This window comes from Saccopteryx leptura, chromosome 8, assembly GCF_036850995.1.
Source record: "Saccopteryx leptura isolate mSacLep1 chromosome 8, mSacLep1_pri_phased_curated, whole genome shotgun sequence".
Taxonomy (NCBI): domain Eukaryota; kingdom Metazoa; phylum Chordata; class Mammalia; order Chiroptera; family Emballonuridae; genus Saccopteryx; species Saccopteryx leptura.
This window is the reverse complement of record NC_089510.1, coordinates 33,925,734-33,939,182: the sequence shown is the minus strand read 5'-3', so window position 1 is coordinate 33,939,182 and position 13,449 is coordinate 33,925,734. Positions and strand designations below refer to the sequence as shown.

Sequence of the window (13,449 nt, the reverse complement as noted above, 5' to 3'; positions counted from 1 at the left end):
CAGATACAGGGAATAATGTTGAGTAACATGATTATCTTAATTCCCAGGTTCTATTTTGTAAATGGAGATGGAAATTTCCCTATAAAAAAATTAAAAACTACCTCTTTTGAGAAGAGATACATTCTGGGGTTAAAAAAAAAAGGTAAAGTCCTGGATTGGAGCAGAATTTATTTTTGTCTCAAATATGGAAGCTGAGGTGAGCTTGGACACTAATGGCAATGAAAGTAACTTTGGTCGAGGCTGCCCTGGCTTTCCCTGTGTCAGTTTGCTGAGAGCGAGGCAGGAACACAAGCTATTCTCTCAGCTTACCTTTCTTATTCCTTCCGTGAAAAGATTCTTAAAACATCACCACATCATCTAAGGCATGCTTTGAAAAATAAAAGAAACAGCTTATTAACAATGTTTGTTTTGTAAGTGACAGAAGCTTTAGGAAGCCACTTCCAAAGAGCAGGAGGTGACCTGTATATATGTTTGGGAAAAGTCAGTGGGCCAAAATGAAAGCCGGTGGTGATGAGCTGGAGGAATTTGAGGAAAACATATCTAGTTTAGACGTTCTCAGAAAATATTTGTAGTGGAGACCGTATTAGAAGAATAGACTTTCTGAAGACTCTGGTGTGGCCTCTATGATTGGACAGGGAAAGAAAATTGAAAGTCAACAATATTAAGTATATGGTTATAGCTTTATTATAATTGACCAAGACTCAAGACTCAGAAGACATTTTTTTTCACTAAAAGGGAATTCATACATAAAACCATTCTACAGCCAGTTTTTGTTTTTGTTTTTTACTTACAAGCATCTCTTAAAATAGAGTGTGTTTTATAAACTGTATGAGATTTTTGTAATTATTAAAGCTCACACAACAGAGCAATTAATTTCAACTAACTCCAATTTTTAAAAATAAAAATGCAGTGCATAAAAACCAATTATGAAATGAAACAAAATACTTGAACAAATTGAAATGTTGGCACTTAATATTTGCAAAACCGAAAGCATGTATTCTTCAGGTACTCAGGGGATTTTGTAGATGAACTTGATATTAATATTGATCTCAATGTGACTACTTCAAGTGTTTGTTTTAGCACTTCCTGAGACTATACCTGTATAGAACTGAGTTAATTACTATTCTGCATCAGAGTAAATAGCACTGGAAATGAAAGATTAGTGGTAGCTGTGGTGAGTTATTAAATTGCTTTAGCCCTCTAAATGGCACAAGTATATAATAGTATTATTAATGGTGCTTGAAAAATGTTCATCTTAGCTTTCTTATATAGTAGCAGTTGAACCTATAATGTTTAGATATGCATTATTTAAACCCACTTTTATTCATTCTAACTTACTACATGTTATCTGACAGTGTCTAACCTAGAGATCTTACTGGCTAAACAATTTCTTTATAACTTTGTTTTTCTTGACTCAAAAGGATGTAAACATTGGTTTACCATGTTGTAAAAAATAATGAAATAAGGTGCTCTTTCTATGCGCAGACTTGCTTAATAAACAGAAAAATTATTCAGTGTAAAATTACCCAAAGTTCATTTCATTTAAGTCAATTAATCAAACTATATGAAAATAAACATAAAACCCAAAACAATTTTGACTAGTATTTTTATTATTGATTTTCATTAGCACGTGTGTAAAAATGTACTGCATCTAAATTAAATGAATGTTTAAAAACCAAATATAATATGAATTGAATGAATGAACGAATGAATAAATGAATGAATAAAATAATTTTGTGTATTATTTTTCAAGCATTGTGTTGAACCTTTGGGATATAATGGTGAATGAATGGTATTGATTTTAAGTTTAATGGAAAAGAGAAACATTGAACTAGAAACTAGATGTGTAACATGTTCAAAGAGTCGAAATATAAGGTAGTATGGAAACAGAAAATAATAGAGTAAACCTAACATGAGAGCTCATCTAATGATTACTTTGGCAAAGTAGAGTATGTGCATGGATAAAACCCTAAGATGAGAGGCTTAGGGGAGTAACTTCAAGATACTAAAGTAAGAACAGAATTGTTTATGTATTTATAAAAATAGTAGCATTATTATATATATATACTGCTTATAAAAATTAGGGGATATTTCAAAAAATGAATATGAAGCTATAAAATATCCCTTAATTTTTGTGAGCAGTATATATTATTTTCAATTTACTCCAGCATTATTAAATGTCTTTCAAAACTATTTAATACTTTTCTTCATAAAATTATTATACTTTTTCTGTTACTTTTGTCCTTAAATAATTTGTAGATTTTTTTCCTTTGTAATTATAAATGACATTTTTTTGAAGGTAGAAAACTCCATCTGCTTATTTATTTATGTTAAAATTAATTTATTTTTCATTTATAGTTGATATACAATATCATATTAGTTTCAGATGTACAACATAGTCATTAGACATTTATATACCTTAGAAAGTGATTTCCTCAATAAGTCTCATACCCATCTGACACCATGCATAGTTACTACTATATTATTGACTATATTCCTTATGCTGTACTTTAGATCCCTGTGACTATTTTAATAACTGCCAATTTTACTTCTTAAATTTTTCACCTTTCTCATCCATATTTTAAACCTCCTCCCATCTTCCATTACATTTTTAAAATGGTCAGTACTGGTATATGAGAATACTGTTTTTATTGTTAATTTTATATCTAGCAATATGAATGAATTCCTTTGTTAGAAAATTTAAAATTTGGTTTTCTATGTCGATGACTGTATACAGTATAATAAGTTCATGTATTTCATTTCCAAATATCATACCACTTATAGTTTATAATTTGACATTATTTTTACTATTTTCAGTTTGCTTTAAGGTTTCATAGTGGGTATCCTTGACCAATTTATGAATTTCAATGGAAATGCTTCCAAAAATTTTAAGTACAATGTAATAACTCAGAGATTGACACTCTTTTCTATACTTAGCTACATTAGAAATAAAATATAGAAAAATTTTCCTCATAAAACTTATATCCTAGTAAAAAAACAGATAATAAGTAATAAACTTAACAAATGTGTATTTTATATATGTTAAATGATAATATGTAAATTAAAAATGTAGAAAGACAGACTGAACATATAGCACAAGAAGCAAGTTGCAGTATTAAATAAAGTGCTGGAGTAAGCCTTATTAAGAATTGAGATTTGAGCAAATACTTGTAGAAGACAAAGTAGATAGTCCATTGGAGATCTGGGGCAGCATATTCAAGCTGCTTGAGCACAGACTGTAAGGCATCTCAAGTGCCTTCCACACATGAGGGTTAATAAGATGGCCAGTGTGGCTGGCAGAAGAGCAATAGAATTACAGACTAACGGGAAGTGGGGTAGGTCATGAGATCATTGTAGGCCATTGTAAGAACTTTAAATTTTCTCTAAGTGAGATGGAGAACCACTGGAGAACAGAAGAAAAGTGTGGTGAGGAATAAGATGATCTCCTATAAACTTAGAAGTAAATCACTCTTCCTGTAGTGTTGAGAATACAGTAAGCTCCAACTATATATATATATATATCTGACTCATGTACAACTCATACTTACAAATGAACCCTATAAGAGCTATTGTTAATCAACCATAGTTGGACATCTGTTAAAATTATATCATAGAGTTACTCAACTTTCATGGCAAAGAACTAACCAATGAAGATCTTATGAAACCAGAGCAGCAGATGATAGGAGTTAGGGAAGAAATCAGAGACCTAGAAACTTCAGAATCAAAATAGTTTTCTACAATAGAGTTAACTGATGCTCTGCATCTATCTGAAGCAGAAATGGCAAAGTTAGAAGAGCAAGACCCTGATAGAGAGAGGTTCACCAAAGTTTACGGTATAGTTACTGAAGCTCTGAGATGCTACAGCGCCATTTATGATGAAAAAAATAAAAGCTATGTACAAACCTCTCTTGACACATACTTCAAGAAACTGACTCCAGCAGTAGAATAAAACCCTGACTCTCTAATACCAGTCCCACCCTCTCCAACACGTCGGTCATCTTCTGCATCAGCCAAGATTAAGGCTGTATTTGAAAATGTTTATGAATTTATAGGCACAAAAAATTAAAAATAAATACTATTTTAAGACAAACATATAAGTTGCTTTTAATAGGTAAATGCTTTTAACAGGTGTTCCAGCTTACACACAAATTCAACTTAAGAGTAAACTTACAGAGCCAATTTCACTCATAACCTGGTGACTGCCTGTAGACTTTAAGCTTAAAAAGGTGGAAGTAATTTGGAAGCTGTTAGAGTATCCTGACAGGGTGATTCATATCAGATTGGTAGTAGTGAATATGATTCAAAGGAGTGACATTCCAGATATATTCTGAAGGAATAGTTAACAGAATTTGCTGATGGATACTATGTGTTACATAGAAGAAGAATGAACTAAAGTTCTTTTTTCTTTCTCCTTCTCTCTCTCTCTCTCTCTTTCACTCACTTGAGTAACCAAAAGGCTGGATTTGACATCAACTGTAATCAACGGTATTGGTGAAAACTACAATAGAGTAAGTCTCTGGTATGAAACAAGGGAGAAGATTATGAGTTGAATTTTTGATCTGTTGAGTTTGAGATCTCTTTTAGACATTGAAGTGGAGATGCCTGATAGGCAAATGGCCTTAAGAATCAGAGTAAGAAATGAGATATGAATAAGATACATTAATAAGGGACTCTTTCATCATATCAGTAACATTTAAAGCCACAGACTAGCTAGAAGTCCTGTCTCCCTACCACATTAAGTAATAGGAGAGACAAGAATGAATTGAAAAAGGATAAAGAAAAGGAGCAACCAATGAAGTAAGGAGGGAAAAACAAAAGAGGTTAGAATCCTGAAAGCCAAGAAGGGGGAAATATAACTTATTAAGGATTAGGAAAGGATGAGATGAATCAAGTCTTGCAGATTGGGACTGAGAATTGACCTTAGGATCTCAATGAGATAGTCATTAGCCACCTTGACAATGCAGTTGCATTCCAGAAATGAAAGTGAAACAATACTTGAAGTGGGTTTAAAAGATAATAATAAAAGATAAATTGACATTCATATAGCAACACTTTCAAAGAGTTTTTCTGCAAAGGAGGGCCAGACATGGTGGAAGTTAACAGAAAGAGTGGGGTTGACTTGTTTGTGTGCTGTTAGAAATCATAGAATAGAAGCACAAACTTATAAAAGAAGTGGGGTAATTGTGGAGTTGAATCTCTAAATAGATGAGAAGGGATGGGTTCTAATATACTCACTGGATGTCCAAGTACTCTTCTGAGTGCCTTGCCTATGTCAAACCAGTTTTTCTCACACAGACCAGGAAGGACCTATTAACTTCTCCATTTTGCCCAGGGATGCACCTATAGTTAGTAAATGATAAAGCTGGAGTTTGAACCCAAGCAGGTGTTCTCAAGATCCTGAGCTATTTATCCCTGACATCTGATTTCCTGTCCTATATGCAGAACTTAGTACCTCCTGCCTTGCAGTACCTGAAAAACCATCTGTCACTGCCTATTCTGAGCTTGAGCCCAAAATGCCTATGCATGGCTCATTCTGACTCAGTAATGTGTGACTGCATTATATGTCTTGTTTACAGAGATATTAATCATAGTTTTGATCTGTGTTTTTTCAGGATTTCACTTTTTCTGTACAATTAAATTCATTGGGATGACATCGGTTAAGAACATTATATAAATTTCAAGTTCTGTATACAATTCTATAATACATCATCTGTATATTGAATTGTGTGTTTACCACCCAAGTCGAGTCTCCCTTCATCAATGTGTATTTGACTCCTTTTATCCTCTTTACCCTCCCCTACCTTCTTCCCCTCTGGTAACCCTCATACTGTCCTCTGTGTCCATTACCATTTGCTTAGGATAGAAAGGTATATTAACAGATTATCTCACTGTGCCCTAAAGCTGTATATTTAAGGAGAATATTAATAACATTTTATAGACAATTAAGAAGCTATTATAAATTCTGTTTTAAGTTTTTATACCATACATTTGGGCTTATTTACAAATTTCCATATAATCTCACTTTAGCATTGAACTTCTATCATTTTTCTTACACTTTCATGTTCTTTCTTGAGTTTTCATCCTTAATATTTCTCCATTTTAACAAAAATTGCTTAATTATTTATTTATTTTTGTGACAGAGACAGAGAACAGGATAGATAGGGACAGACAGACAGGAAGGGAGAGAGATGAGAAGTATCAATTCTTTGTTGTGGCACCTTAGTTGTTCATTGATTGCTTTCTCATATGTGCCTTGACCCAGGAGATTGAATGATTCTTTGCTCAAGCCAGTGACCTTGGGCTCAAACTGGTGAGCCTTGCTCAAACCAGATGATCCCACACAGATGAACCGGCACTCAAGCTGGCAACCACGGGGTCTCGAACCTAGGTCCTCCACGTCCCAGTCTGACGTTCTCTCTATTGCACCACCACCTGGTCAGACACTTGCTAAATTTTTTTTATGTTTAGTGGCAGCTTTTTAGTATACTGCATAAAAATATTTTCCTTTTCTGAGTTGGTAATCTAGGTTCCAACCCATAATTCAATATTTTATTCAAAAATTTTACTTTCTAAGATTTTCCCTAGATTCACTTTCTTTTTTTTTTTAAAGATATTTTATGTTTGCACAGACAGTTGATTATTCTATAGTTTTTTTTATTTATTTATTTATTTATTTATTTATTTATTTATTTATTTATTTATTCATTTTAGAGAGGAGAAGGAGAGACAGAGAGCAGAGACAGAGAGAGAGAAGGAGGAGAGGAGCTGGAAGCATCAACTCCCATATGTGCCTTGACCAGGCAAGCCCAGGGTTTCGAACCGGCGACCTCAGCATTTCCAGGTCGATGTTTTATCCACTGCGCCACCACAGGTCAGGCCCTAGATTCACTTTCTATACCACTCATATAATATCTTTCATTTTTATATTAGATTGTTCTTTACTGATTGACAAATTTAACTTTAGCTATTCTTTAGATATATTCAGTTTTTACTTCCCATAAATAAGTTTTAATCTCTTAGAAAACGAGAATCTAATCTACTAAATATTTTAAAAGAACATATTCTTTTTTGGCAATTATAATTGCATTCTAGGTACTAATTTCTACTCAAAACTGTATGTTAATAAATTCACCCAAATTTTATCTAAAATGGTTATAATAATTATAACAAAAAATAAAATGATAAGTAAAGTATTTTTCTTGTAAGAAGTTGATAATACTTATTACTGCATCATTTTAATCATTCATTCATTCATTCATTCATTCAACAGCTTTTCTTGAGTTCTAGGTTATAGGTATTGTTCTAGTCACTGTCTTAACAAATTGGATATCATTTTGAACAAAAAAGACTAAGAGCCCAGCCCTCATAAAACTCTGTAAGGAGCCAGAGGGAATAGTGGGTGATTAAGTGTCAAAATTCATCTTAAGAATAGCACCCAGAATAAATAGAACACTTATTAGTAAAACATATTTTTGACAGATAATATTAAGCCCGGAATTTTGGTGAAAAGTTAAGTGACCAACTTTAAAAAGTGAGATGAATGAGGTGGTTACTGTGGGGTGGGGACCTATAAAAGGAGGAAAACAAGGAATTCATCTATTCTCTCTTATGTTTTTCTCTTTCCTCACTCTTTAAAACGAATTATTTTTATAATTCAATTTTATCTTCTTTATCAGCAAATAATTAAGCTCTATCTATCATCCATCATCTATCTATTATCTATCTATCTATCATCTATCTATCTATCTATCTATCTATCTATCTATCTATCTATCATCTATCATCTATCTAATCTATCATCTACTATGACAGATCTAGGCCAGTGCTTCTTAGCATTTGTGAACATTTGGCAACACCTGGAGACCTTTCTGGCTGTCATAACTGAATGAAGCTACTGGCATCTAAATTGCACAAGCCAGAATCCTACCAAACATCCTACAATGCAAGGACAGCCTTCACAACAACAACAACAACAAAATCATCTGGTTCAAATGTCAATAGTGCCAAGGTTGAGAAAGTACTTTAGTTTTTACAACATAAACCTTGAATTCATAAGAGTCTATTAGTATAACACTAAGTAAAGTGCAACGATTAACTTTCTCAGAATTCCTGTTCTTTCCCTAGAAACAAACCACCAATTCTCTCTATTTAATGATCTTCCTTGAGTCAGTTCTCTCCTCCCCTTTTTGCTATGAACTCTGCCTGCATCATTGCAGAATCTTGAACAAATTTGGGTGTCTTGCCTCTCTTCTACTGACAGATGGCTTTTACCTGTATTAATATAGACCTTATCCCAGTGGGGATTGTACTTACCAGGTGTCATGGTATGTCCTAGTGAAGGGGATGTCTTCTTCTTTAACAGCATATAGATTTTGCATATGTGAGAGAAGTTCTGTGATGTGGACAGATTTTGTTCTTGTGTAGCAATGGCAGCCGATCACCAACCACCAACTTGTGATGAGCATGAATACTGCCTCTAGGTGTTGCTGTTCCACTCTCAAACCTAGACCAACTCTTGATGTCCACACCAGTCACATGCATTGACAGGTCTTCTACCTTGCTCCTAATTTTCTTTCAGGATTTCATGGAAGTCTGTGAAAAATATGTGGCCAGTGAATAAAAAATCCCCTTGTATCTGGGGTTCCCAAGTGTTCTAAACTTTTACACTAGCTCACATTTAGTCTTCATTATTTTGTTGAATTTCAGTTGCTTTCTTCTTATGTGCTTCTACGAAGACTGTCTGCCTTCTACCTCTCTCCCTATCTTGCTCTATGTGAAATGAAACTGTGTGTTTTACTTTTCAAAGGATCTTGTTACCTTTTGGAAAACAGTTATCTAGTATACTTGGGACTTCAACTTTAAGAGCTGGGAAAATTATGAATTAGTAAGTTATTAAGCTTTTTCTCATTTTTAGAGTTTTAGGTTCTCATTCAGCACCAAGTAATATAGACTTGAAGTATATAAAGCAAACAGAACATAGGTTGGTATGATTTACACAGCCAACAATCATAATCTATGGCAAAGTAGCTAGGTACTCTTGATCAAGTGAATAATTCACTATTCAAAAGGAAGATTTTAATATGTTTTCATTAAAATTCAAAATTCATTAAAGTTACCCAATTCATTAGTCACTATTTCTACATGTGATGTACTTTGATTTTTTCCATTTATTTCTATTCTATTTCGTTACATTATATATTTTTTTCTTTTAATGAGAGGAGGGGAGATAGAGAGACTCCCACTTGTCCCCCAACTGGAATTCACCCAGCAACCCCTGGCTAGGGTCGATGCTTGAAAGCAATGAGACTCATCATATACAATGGATACTCAATACTATAATCACCAGATTTTTTATTAGACACTTTGTAGATCATAAAGCAGTGGGCTAATATGTTCAAGGTATTAGAACAAAATTATCAACCAAGAATCCATATTCGACAAAACTATCCTTCTAAAGCAGTGGTCCCCAACCCCCGGGCCACGGACCACTACCAGTACATGGGCCATTTGGTACCAGTCCGCAGAGAAAGAATAAATAACTTACATTATTTCTGTTTTAATTATATTTAAGTCTGAACGATGTTTTATTTTTAAAAAATGACCAGATTCCCTCTGTTACATCCGTCTAAGACTCACTCTTTTTTTTTTTTTTGTATTTTTCTGAAGCTGGAAACGGGGAGGCAGTCAGACAGACTCCCACATGCACCCGACCGGGATACACCCGGCACGCCCACCAGGGGGCGATGCTCTGCCCATCTGGGGCGTCACTCTGTTGCGAACAGAGCTAGTCTAGCACCTGAGGCAGAGGCCATGGAGCCATCCCCAGCGCCCGGGCCATCTTTGCTCCAGTGGAGCCTTGGCTGCGGGAGGGGAAGAGAGAGACAGAGAGGAAGGAGAGGGGGAGGGGTGGAGAAGCAGATGGGTGCTTTTCCTGTGTGCCCTGGCCATGAATCGAACCCTGGACTTCCACACACCAGGCCTACGCTCTACCACTGAGCCAACCAGCCAGGGCTAAGACTCACTCTTGACGCTTGTCTTAGTCATGTGATACATTTATCTGTCCCATCCTAAAGGCCGGTCCGTGGAAATATTTTCTGACATTGAACTTGTCCATGGCCCAAAAAAGGTTGGGGGCCACTATTCTAAAGTGAGGCAGAGGCCCTCATCCATTGGCCTAGTGGATAGGGCTTCAGCCCAGCGTGCAGAAGTCCCAGGTTGATCCCGGGTCAGGGCACACATGAGAAGTGACCATCTTCTTCTTTTCCCCTTCCTCTCCTTCTCTCTCTCTTTTCCTCTAGCAGCCAGTGGCTTGATTGGTTAGAGCATCAGCCCTTGGCACTGAGGATAGCTCGGTTGGTCTGTGCATCAGCTACAGGCATTATATATTTTTTATATATTTTGTATAAAATGTTAATTTCTACCTGATAAAGTGATTTCTCATCCACTAGTTGATAAAACTATTATTTTCAAAATACTTGCTGGAGGATAGTTTTAGATGTAAAATTGTTTCAAAAATAAAACACATTTATATTATCTATTAATAGGTAGTGCTGAGATCAATTCATAAACATGGACTATATACATACCATGTTGATATATATATATATATGTGTCATACATATTGATAAAATAATTTGTGCATATTATAATTAAAAACAAATACCAGAAATGTGTAATATGAATAATAACTTTTTCTCTTTTTCCCCTCTTTTCTCATCCCACTCAACAAGTTAATTATGTTAATGGCTTTGGTGGTTTCTTATATACCCTTCTGAAAATTTTATATAGAAATTTAAGAAAAAGCATATGCACCTTTTCTGTAGATAGTATCAGCAACTTGCTTTATTTTATACTGTTTTATCGCATAACTTTCCCACCAAGTTAATCCATTTAAAAGATACATTTATTTAATTTGTACTTTAAACTTCTGCCTAATAAAGATGTTTTCCTATAAATCATGTGATCATTTTCTTATACATAGGTATTTAGAATTTATTTTTTAGTATCTATCTATTTCATACAATGTTGCAATCAATACTCTATACTGTATATATTATGCCACATTTTTGTTTCAGTCTTTCCATCAGACAAATGCCTAGTAATGAATTTACCAGATGAAGAGCATATGTATGTAAAATTTTAATATTGACATTTGCCTTCCCAATGGTTGTTTCAGTTTATTTCTACTGATTATTTTTGAGAATGCCTCATTACTCAGATCTTCACTGTACTAAGAGCATTGCACTATCCTTGGGGAATATCATTGAGATGAACAACTCTTATTTGTATTTATTATTCTTTTTTTTTTTTTTTTTTTGTATTTTTCCAAAGCCAGAAACAGGGAGGCAGTCAGACAGACTCCCTCATGCGCCCGACCGGGATCCACCTGGCATGCCCACCAGGGGGTGATGCTCTGCCCATCTTGGGCGACGCTCTGTTGTGACCAGAGTCACTCTAGTGCCTGAGGCAGAGGCCACAGAGCCATCCTCAGTGCCCGGGCCAACTTTGCTCCAATGGAGCCTCGGCTGCAGGAGAGGAAGAGAGAGACAGAGAGGAAGGAGAGAGGGAGGGGTGGAGAAGCAGATGGGCGCTTCTCCTGTGTGCCCTGGCCAGGAATCGAACCCGGGACTCCTGCACCCCAGGCCGATGCTCTACCACTGAGCCAACTGGCCAGGGCCTGTATTTATTATTCTTTTAATATATATATATATATATATATATATATATATATAAGTTACTTCTATTTGATAACATTTTGAGTATGTATGTGGATGTGTGCATGTGTGTATGTGTGTATGTGAATGTGGTGTGTGTGCTTTTTCCAAAATTTCACAGAAGAGTGAGATCTAATATTATTTATTTTTCTGGTCACTTTTTGTTATCAATATGAGAAAGTTGGAAAATTTTGACCAAATTTAAAATTTTTATTATTTTCTATGCTAGGTTTATGATATAAAACTTTGTGCCTTAACCCATAATTTATTATCACCTCTCATAATTCTCTGGTTTGACTGATATGAATAGGATGTTTCTTCTCCTAGTTTTTTAAGAAGTTATAAGTTTTGTTGGGAATAATTTAAATTTGTTGGAAGTAAATAAATAGATACTTTCAAGGTATTAATATGCAAGATTAAAAGTCATAAAAATGAGGTGAAAGGAAATTCATGAATATGGGTACTTTTGATGCAATACCTGATGATCAAAATAAATTTTTAAAAGATATTTCCACAAATTATTCATTTTTGCTTATGTTAATAACAGTAAGTGAATCTACTCTTATTGACAACATATTTTGCATAAGGTTCCCTTAAAAAAGTTTGACAGCATCCTAAGTGTCCTCGTATAATTATATTTCAATATAATATATCACCTACCATCTTAGCTTCAAAGCACTTTGTGGACAGAACACATTCAATCAAATGTAGGCTAAGAAATGCAACTCTGTTGACTAAGCTCATTCTTTAATTTCTCTCTAGGGCATAGCCTTAAAAAGCAACCTGAAGCAACATTTTGCTATTTAATTCATCAGCAGAAAAGTAGTTATGCTGAGATGAAATAAAGTTATGACTATCTAAACATGGCCATTCTGTATTGATAGTGATCAGAGTTTGAGTTACTCAAATGTTCTTCCAAATAAGGAGACATAGGAACAATGTTGACAAATTCATGAGTTATAATTGTGAACATGCATTCTGATATTACGGATGGAACCTCTGCTTGTGGCTACAGAGTAGGGGAAAGGGGAAAATCAAATTGGTACGCTGAGGTTTGACATCTTTTTAAGAAACACAGTTAGAAACCCAAGTCAGGGTATTCAGTATTTGAATCAGCATATGTTATTTCTTGGAGGCCCGGACAGTGTTATTACTGCTTTTTAAATTACATTATTCCACCTGGTGATTACTCATGTCAGCTTAATCATGACTCCATTGCCCTGCCTTCTGCTTTCATTATTTCCAGAGTATTTACATAGCTTGGGAAGTATTTTAACATAGCTTTGCATTTTTCTCACTTTAGGAGGGCTGAGCAAATTTGTTATTAGTTTCCTGTGTTTCTAAACGTTCAGTACTGAATTTTAGTTGTGCAGAGTGGGGCTGGTTTTTATATTTGGTGCTAACCACCATCGGCACTGTTCTGTAATCTATTCTTATTTGCTTCTCCCATGTTATTAATAAACTTTATACCTTGTAGTCAAATTACTCATTTAGTGACACCTTAGCAGCATGCAGTGAAAACAGAAACAGCCAGTGTTCTACATGTCAAGAAATAGCTCTTTAATCTTTTAAGGTGTTGGTTACGTTGTCAATACCTCAAAACAGAAAAAGTCCTAATGTTCAATAAATTTCTTGTTTCTATTTTCTGTATTTGCACTTTGTTATAGACAAGTCATTCTATCTTATGTAATTCCTCATCTAGATCATCTAGTTTGGCCAAAAATAGAAGCCCACA

At 34.7% G+C, this 13,449-nt stretch overlaps 1 non-coding gene across 1 annotated transcript; it reads right to left on the bottom strand.

Annotated features, from left to right (window-relative positions):
- Positions 1-11,601: 11,601 nt before the first annotated feature.
- Positions 11,602-11,677, bottom strand: TRNAP-GGG (transfer RNA proline (anticodon GGG)). The gene has a single exon. It is a non-coding gene; the product is annotated as a tRNA-Pro (tRNA).
- Between the last annotated feature and the right edge of the window lie 1,772 nt (positions 11,678-13,449).